Source organism: Quercus suber, unplaced genomic scaffold (genome assembly GCF_002906115.3).
Source record: "Quercus suber isolate HL8 unplaced genomic scaffold, Cork oak 2.0 scaffold_523, whole genome shotgun sequence".
Lineage (NCBI taxonomy): Eukaryota > Viridiplantae > Streptophyta > Magnoliopsida > Fagales > Fagaceae > Quercus > Quercus suber.
In genome coordinates this window covers 300,091-309,665 of record NW_027069972.1, presented here as the reverse complement: position 1 = coordinate 309,665, position 9,575 = coordinate 300,091, and the positions used below count along the sequence as shown (strand labels likewise).

The 9,575-nt window shown below is 33.9% G+C and overlaps 1 long non-coding RNA gene across 1 annotated transcript; it reads left to right on the top strand.

The window, feature by feature from the left end:
- Positions 1-7,955: 7,955 nt before the first annotated feature.
- LOC136063410 (uncharacterized) lies at positions 7,956-9,063 on the top strand. Its single transcript, XR_010625076.1, has 2 exons — positions 7,956-8,196; positions 8,844-9,063. It is a non-coding gene; the product is annotated as an uncharacterized LOC136063410 (long non-coding RNA).
- The last annotated feature ends 512 nt before the right edge of the window (positions 9,064-9,575 follow it).

Genomic DNA, 9,575 nt, shown 5'->3' with positions numbered 1-9,575 from the left:
GCATTTTCTCTCATCATTGTATTGATCAATTTATCAATTTTTTTGTTCTTAGTTATTTTATTTATTTTATATTTTTATATTATTCGAGTTTGGAATTAAGTGCCAAATAGGATATGACTACATAATTTTATTTATATAAAATAATTTAGGGTAACCTTTAGGTTTAGAGTTAACAGAAACTTCTACAAAATTAGTACACCTTAATTGATAATTGACCTGAAATGTATTAACAAAAAATTATTTTACTTTTTATTTTATCCATGTTTTGTTAACATTAAATAGAAATTGAATCGATGTTTATTTTTTTTTTTTCATTTAATAATTTATTCTTGAAATATTATATAATTCTAATTATTAAATTGTGAAAAAATTTTGTTTCATACTTGATCCCCAAAGATGAAATCCTAATTTTGTCCCAAACAAACAACCACTTAAAAAAGTACTGTGATACAATGTAGGCACTATAACTAAATTAGTATAGGTTGCATTTTGTTTGACAACTTGGTCATCCAATAAATATCGTGAGTCTCCTTGTGGGAATAGATTAAGATTGGGGGTGCAATTGCAATCGAGAGCTGAGATTAAAAGTTAAGTTTTAAATTCTTTCTACTCCATCTTTGGATTAAAAAAATTAAAAATTACAAACTTTCATGATTCAACGACTGAGATTAAAAGTTGACTTTTCTAATTGAAGGATTGAGGGTTTGTTTGGGATCCGTTTATTTTGCTGAAACTGAAAACTTTTTACTAAAAGTACTGTAGATAAAAGTAAATGTTAGTTGAAATAGTATAGTGGGACCCATGAATAGTAACAAAAATAAGCTAAATAGTAAAATAAGTTGGCAAAAAATAAGCTAGCCAAATAGACACTGAGTCCTTCATTGCAATTGCACCCGAATCTCAATCCAAGTCAAAATTTTGTATAGTTTATGGTGGGATCTATTATATTGTACCCACAATTAGCACCATGATTCTTCATTTTTTCTAAGTCTGACCTAACCTTGATGTCTAGCCGAGTTGGATCAAGTTTAACGGCGAACAATCACACTTAGACCGAAGCATTGGTCCAAACTTGAAATTGTTCAAAATGGAATAGGTCAGCTCAGGTTAGACGGATTGATTAGAGCATCTCCAACCGGAAATGCCATCCTATCTCCTTATACCATCCCAAAAAGTTACTTTATCAATTATACCATACTATTTTACTATACACCCAACATCCCAAAACTTATTATTTTACCATCTTATTAAAATATTCTTTTTTAAGTATAGAAGGCAAACATAAAAAACATTTTTTTTATTCCTCCTCTCTCATTTTTTTTCTTCCTCCTCTCTCATTTTTTTTCATTCCTTCCTCTCTCTCTCTCTCCTGTCTCACTTCTCCGTTAATTATCTGGGTTTGATTGTGCTCCGGTCTGTGCTTCGTTGTGGATCGTGGGTCTGTGCTCCAGAGGTGGGTTTTTGTTGGTTGTGCTCCGGTGGGTTTTTGTTGGTTATGGGGGTCAAATTTGTGGGTTTGGCCGTGCTCAATGGCGTTGCCGTCGGTTTGGCCGTGGGTTGTGGGTGTCACCGTCGGCTTGGCCGTGGGTTTTGGGCCGCAATTGTGGTGCTGGGTTTGGCCGTGGGTTGTGGTGCTGGGTTTGGCCGTGGGTTGTGGGTCGTGGTTGTGGTGCTGGGTTTGGTCGGTGTCTGATCTGTGGTGCTGGGTTGGCTATGTTGTGGGTTGCTTCCGGTGAAGCTCGATGGAGAGACAGAGAGAAGCTTGATGGCGCGAGAGAAAGAGAAGTTTGTGATGGCGCGAGAGAGAAACAGGGGATGGGAGTTCGGTATTGTAGCAAGAGAGAGAGGGGATTAAAATACACTAAATTGTTTTGGCATAGCGCTACAGTACCATCTCACAAATGAGATGGTACTGTAGCGCTATGCCAAAAAAATTTGGCCTCTGATGGTTTTAGCCATCCAGTTGCTAGCGTATTTTGGGCTTGCATGCCAAATGTGCTTTACATTAGGCATTTGACAAGTCCATTGCTAATGCTCTTAATTGCTGGACCAACCCTATCAATACATTCCATAAGTTCCACCTCCTCAGCTCCTCCCCATCAGACCTCTTACATTCTTTCTTGTGATTGCCTACCTACACCATGACATTCCATCAACATCGTTGCAAGTTGCAACCACTGCAATAGTACATTGCTGTCATAAATGCATGCCTCAGCTTCACTTCTTCTCAATATTCCAACTTTTGCATTCAAATTGTTGTCGATAGACAGTAAAATATGAAAAAAAAAAAAGAAAAAAAAAAAAGAGAGAGATGTAAATGATGATATTGTGGCTTACCTAATTGAAATACTATTTCAAAGCAACCATCAAGACGAGTACATGATGGTAAAAAAACCAATGCTAAAACCGTCACTTACTGAGACCATTAAATAATAATATCCTTCTTTAACATATCTCATCCTCTTTGAAATAATAGAGCTGTCAGTGTTGAGTAGCCGTCTGATTTGTGCTGCTTTCATTATTGAATTGGGTCCCCCCTCTTCTTTTTCACCTCCGGTATGACACTCCCTCCCCCTAATAAATAAGCCTAATAAATAAGCCTATTTTAGTAAGAGTATTAGCATTTGAAAATTTTAATGCTACTCTATTTTATAATTTTAAAAAATCACTTTATTATTATACCATACTATTTTACAATACTTCCACATCTTAAACTTCTACTTTCTTCTTTTACTCATTAAAATAATATATTTACATAATAAAATAATATATCTACATAATAAAATAATATATCTCAAAATTATATCTTTTATCTCCCATCTCTTTACATACTAAAATATTATTATTTCTTTACAATACTTGCTACAATGCAATTCTATGTTTAGAATTGCACTGTAGCAGTATTGCAAAAAATTTGCAATACTGCTGTTTAGCATTTCTCAATGTAAATGGTTTTGGGGTTTAAAATTTCATTTTTCCCTTAGATTTAGCATTAGCATTCTCCAATGCTAATGCTCTAAGGATACCACTTAAGCACTATAAATATTTCCGCGTGAAATTCATACAAGATATTTGTAACATCAAAAAAAATCTCAATTGCGTAAACAAAAATCTTGGGAAAAATTTCATTTTTTTTTTTTTGGATGTCACCAATTAAAACCTATAGTTTAAAACTTTAGAGTAGCAATTCAACATATATATATATATATATATATATATATATATATATTATATATATATATCAACAAAGCTTATTTTCAAACTAATTTAGCGAGAAAATTTTCGGTATTCTCATATATCTTTTTGTTTGGTGTGAATTTTGGAAATTTAACCATTAAATGTCATGTTGCTTATGTTCTTAACATGTACATCACATTTTGTTCAATTTGGATGTTATTTATTTTTCGATCAATAAACTTATTTTTTATACACAACTTTAGATTTCAAAAAACTCAAAATCTTTCCCTTTTAACATTTATTTGATGATATAACAATTGATTTTTGATCTTCTTCAAATTTTGCAAGTATGAAGAATACAATAAGAACATACAATTCAACGGCTAAATTTACAAAATTCACACTAAATATAAAAATATATTAAGAATTTGAAGGGTTTCTCTTTAAATTAGTTTTAGAGAGAAACTTTGTTTTATATATATACGGAGTGAATATTTAATAAATTGAAAATTGAAAATTTACTTTGAATCTAAGTGTTTGTTTAGGAATAACTTATTTAGCTAAAACTGAAAATTTTTTGCAGAAAATACTGTAGATTAAGTTAAAAGGTAGCTAAAATATTATAATAGGACCCATGAATAGTACTGTGGGTGCCTGAGGATTGAGGATAAAGTTGAAGAGTTACAACATTGGTGTGGGAATGTCAAGCCACCTGAGGAAAGGAAGAAGTGAGTTAAGGTACTCTAAGGCATTCTAAGTGGGAGCTAGAATCTAAAGAGAGAGAGAGAGAGAGAGAGAGAGAGAGAGAGAGTCAGTGGACATCAGGGAAGATTCTGGTTTAGTATAGCCTGTTGCATCCGCATTAGATGGTGGGTAACAGCTTTATCAGCCGCATTGATGAGGAATTGACCTGAACAATGTAATTTACAGTTAATCAGATTTCTTTCACCATCTTCTTCAGATGTTAAAAGCGACAAGTGTCATGAGAGGATGGATGTTAGGTGAGAATGGATGGTTGAGATATGATGGAGGTAGACGTATATAGGGAAAAGAAGGTGCATTGGAAAAAGGATCGAGACACAAGTATCAAAAAAGAGAAAAGAGAAAAGAGAAAAGAGATAAGAAGAACACAGAGAGGAGAGAGTGAACAAGGCCATTTTTCTGTATAGCATTAACCTCCTCGGGCTAACTTAGAGAAGGAGATTAGCTCATCTATTGGATAATATAAGCCATTTCCCACTTATTTTCATCTTTGGGCAGAGTCCCCTCTTATCGTTTATTTCCCTCTCTTACAAATTTATTGATTTGGGCCAAGGCTGGACTGTACAACTCACTGCTCAATATGAGCTTGGGCCGTTGGATCTTTTGGTTCTTACAAGTACCAAAAAGTGCAACGAGACCCATGAATAGTACCAAAAATAAGCTGAATAGTAAAAAAACTAGTTTTCTAAGCCATGCCAAACGCACACTAGGGTATGTTTTGGATCTGCTTATTTTGTTGAAATTGAAAACTTTTTGCTGAAAATACTGTAAATAAAGGTAAAAATTAGCTGAAATAGTACAATGAGACCCATAAATTGTATCAAAAAGTGCAATTGGGCCATGAATAATAGCAAAAATAAGTTAAATAGTAAAATAAACTAGCTTTTAAATTTGGAGCTAAATGCACACTAAAGTCAAACTTTGAAATTATTATTTAATGGCCCATATGGATTATTTTGCATAGATTTTTGAACTCAAAAATTCTTCACAGCTTTACCGCACACCTTGGTGTGACGGTCACTCCATAAATATAAGTGCTTGTGGAGGGTGGGGAGAAGTGTCAAATGAGGACAGTGAGGCTTGAGAGGTGAGAGATTAGAGAGACATAGAGAGAGCTCTGAATGTTCAGAGAGTAAAGAGGGTATTTATATCACCTAAACCCTACCACAAAACGTCAGTGTTTTGTCTTTTCTTTTTCTTTTTTTTCCTTTCTTTTTCTTCTTTTCTTCTTTTAAAACAACTTACTGAAACGGCGTTGCTTCAGTTTCAATCTGTAATACACACACACACACACACACACACACACACAGATATCGGTTCGGTACGGAAGAAGATCGGTTTCAAGATTTCATTCCGATGGTCTTATCGCATCGGTGTCGAAAGGCCCATCATACTCCGCTCACCGGTGTCAGCTTCATTGATCGGCCCAAACCACGGTTCAGCAGCTACAATGAGGTTTGGTTGTTGCTCAATCCTAGGGGTAAAGGCTGGGGTTCAAGTTTCCAAGAGAGAGCTTCACACACATATACACTTAAATTAGGCTAGAGTAGAATTTCTATCTTATATTGGAAAAAAAAAAAAAAAACATTCACAACTAGGCTTATGCATTATGGCCCAATGTTAATTACACTGCAGGTCTATAGCTACGTAGACGCATGATCCAAACCAAATCACCAAGTAACATTTTGGTTCTCCACATCAAACCACAAGCACTTTATGCAATTGAGAAAGAATGGAAAGAATAATTCTAGAGACACACTTATTGTACACCTAATTTTACCACTTGTTGACTCGTATGATTGTAAGAGATATATACACTTTTCGCCCATCTAGACCCACCACTTTTCAACAACCACTCACAATCGCACAAGTTAATAAATTCTGAAATCGAGTGTGAGAATGGATGTGTCCGTAGTCCTGTTGAAAAAGAATTCCAGCATCATTCGAAGAGTACATCTATTTAATTAAATTTTTTCACAAACACAGTTTGAAAAAATATTACAACGATGATGTTTTGGTGGAGAAATTAAGGAAGTGGATAGTTATGTTATGTTATGTTATTTATTTATTTATTTTATTTTTTGGTTTCTATAGTAAGTTTTTCTATATTTTTTAATGGAATAGTGCCTTTTTTTTCTCAGCAATAGTGGGCTACATCAGGAGGACTCGCTCTCTCCTTTGCTATCTGCGATTGTTATATAGGCTTTGAGCAAGATGTTAGCAATAGCTGTGTCAAGGGGGTATTTGGATAGTTTTAACTAAAAAAATACCCTGGGTGAAATGAATGATGGTGATTTCTCATCTCACTCTGTTGACGATAATATTCTCCTTATTTGCTTCAATGTGGTTTTGGGGCTAAGTATTCAATTTGAGTAAAAAAGTAAAAGTAAAATGATCAAGCCTTCCAACTTATTTCTTGTCTAGATTCCCTTACCTGTAGATGTGGCAAGTAAATTAGAAAAAATAGATACAAATGGATCCTCCGAAATCTCAAGGCTTTCAAGTGAAGAGTTATTAACAAGGCATTGAGAGGAGAAGGGAATTCTTTCCCTTAGCAAACCATTGGATAAGATCTTGATTAAAGATAATTGAAGGAAGCAAAGGGCTATTATAATGGATTGGTTATTTATGTGCAAAAGCCATGGATATAGTTTTGCTCACCCTTTCCTATATTGGGTAATGGCTCTAAGTGTTGTGATTGTTTGTTTCTTGGTTTGTTTGGTGTTTGTTGGATAATGCCTTCTTCTGTTTTGGATTTGTTGTATTGTTGGAAAGGAAGCTTTGGCAAGAGAAGCAACGAGGAGATTTGGAAAAGTTGTTCCTTTGTGTTTAATGTGATGCCTCTAGTGAGAAAGAAATGCCCATTACTTTGAGGGAAAGGGTTGCACACGATAAAGTTAAAGAGTTTTTTTTTTTTTTTTTTTTTTTTTTTTTTTTGAAGACTCCATAAGATAGGGGGACTGAACTTCGGCTTTTCACATTTACCTACCATGACTTCCTAGAATTCCATGATTCTTTGGGCTTCAATTAACATCTGTTTATATTTTGTATTTTGTTTTGGGCTTCTCCTTTGCATAAATCCTATGTGCTAGGATTGCCCCCTTTGAAAATATGATATTGTTATGTTTTGTTTTGCTTATTTCTATAAATCTTTTATTCATCAAAAGAATCGCTATGTTTAGAAACACAATTTCAAACATATTATGCATTTTATGTGACTTCTTACAAATAAATTATGAGAAAAATTGTGAGATATTACTCTAGTTTTTAAAATGATAAGAAAGTATCTCTTGTCGGGCCTCTCACAAGGCCATGGGTCCCATAGATGTGGCCCCACATGGTTGTGAGAGGCCTACTCCATGATAATTTTTGCTAAAATAATTGTTTAATCAATGAGCTATATCTCAACTGGTACTTCCTCCTCAAGAATAATAAGGTAAACGCATTGTATGCGTGTAACTTATTAAAAATAAATAAAAATTGATAGTCCAACATTTTTAAGGGATAGATGTACAAAAACAAAATAATTATTTCAAATTTTTCTTTTTCATGACTTGTCAACATATTGTGCCTCCTGAACCAATATTATTATTTTCTTCAAACACTAAAACAATTTTTAAAAAGAGATAAAAATCAAAGTAATTAATAATTCTTAAAGATAAAAATAACCACAACATTTAAAAATGGCTGAATACGTAACATAGACACTTGAAAATATTCATGTCAATATCTATACTCTATATAAAAAAGGGAGAGTTAAGTTGCTTGTGTTTGGCAAAACGACGGTAGAAAGCTTAAAACAGTAGAAGCAAGTGCAGATAGATAAATTTACGCTTTTGCCCTTAAAAGCTATAAATTCGAAGAGTGAAAGAGCATGACCATTCACTCTTTTCATTTTAATTCTTTGTTTTTTTATATTACTAAAGGAATTGTAACGACATTCATACACTTAAGGATATGAAAGGAAAAATGACTATGACATAAAGAGTTGAAGGGCCTTTTTGTTTTTTAATTTTTATACTTATCTCTAGTCACTTCAAGTCCCAATCAGGAATGGAGATGTACGGAAAAGAGAAGGCAGGAGAGAGAAATATGAAAGAAATAAAATTCGAAGAGTAGAAAGTCTAGATTTTTCTCACGAGTAGAACTAGAATCAAAGAAAGGTAAGACCTTCTCATACCAACGGCTCCCACTTGGGAAAGAAAGTGAAGGAAAGGAGAAAGATTTGTTTAGCTATTCAAGCAGCATTATGTACATGTTAGACTTTCAAACCGATTTTTGTTAATGTATTTAATATTTTTTTTAAATTCATTATTTATGTATTATTTTGAGTGAAAGTGCAATTTTAGGGCTTTGATTTTGCAGATTGATTCATAAGTGTATGGGTTTGTGTTTGTATTTGTTTCCTCTACTTTTTATTAGGTATTGTGGTTGAATTTTCAATTTTTATGGAAGTGAGATTAGTTTCAACCACTGTTGTTTATTGATCGGTTAAGTTTTCTTTTTAATTTTTTTTTTAAAAATTATTTGTTGTTAATTTTTTCATTTGGGTTTTGTTTACATTTGTATCTTCTGCTAAGATATTTTTTTCGTATTTGTGAGAGAGAGAATTCGGCTCCAAAGGATCAAAAAGCCTGGGTATCTTCTTCTGACGACAATTCAATATTTTTGTTGTTTGTAAAGCTCTCATCCTTTGCTTTTTGCCTTTTCAAGTTCAATTCAAAGAAGCTGAATGATTGCATTGCATATTAGATTATCGGTTTAACATTCCTTAATTACACTATTTCTTCATCAATTGGCAAAAAGAACCTTTACATTCTCACAAAATATGTATGATGTGAATGGCTTGTTTTCCCTTCAATTGGTTTATATGGCTGCTTAGTGGACATTTTTGTCATATGCAGGTTTCTATGCATGTGATCTTTCACAACAAAGAATGAAAGAAGCAATGGGGGAAGTTTGGAAGCTAGAGCAGAATGGTTTTTTTGATTATTTTGAGGCAACAAAGATACATGATTTCTATAGGCTACTATATATACTTCAATATGAACTTTGTATACAAGATATAACAGAATGTAATGCGTAAGATTCTGATAATGAAGGTTATGAATTACTTGGTGAAAATTATTTTTGTATTTAGCACTTGTAAGGACACAATTTGGGCCCCTTGCCCAAGTGATGAATGAACATTGGCCCAAAAAGCCCAATGCAATGAATTTATAGAAAGTGAGTTGGAAAACTGGACTTTAACGAGTTGAACAACAAGAATAATTGATTCAGGTGACAAGAAAATGAAAATAAACTGATTTAAGCTAAAGAAGGCCAAGGAGGAGGCAGAAAAAGCTAGGGAGGAGGCAGAGCAGTAAGGGTGTGACATTAGAGTGGCTGAGACTGAGGAAGCCCTTAGAGCTGAGGTCTCTAGGGTATATAGAACTTACTGCTTCCAAGTATGGAATGAAGCTCTCAACCAAACTGGGGTTGAGGCTTCTTCTATACTTAGGAAGGTAGAGAATGTCTACTACCCCTAAGCCATTCGTGCCTTCTTCTCCAACAGTTCCAAGGCAACACCTCTTCCGAGGTGGCCGATCTAAAGAAGAGCAACCCCAACAAGGTCCCTTCCTCCTCTGGCAGCCCTT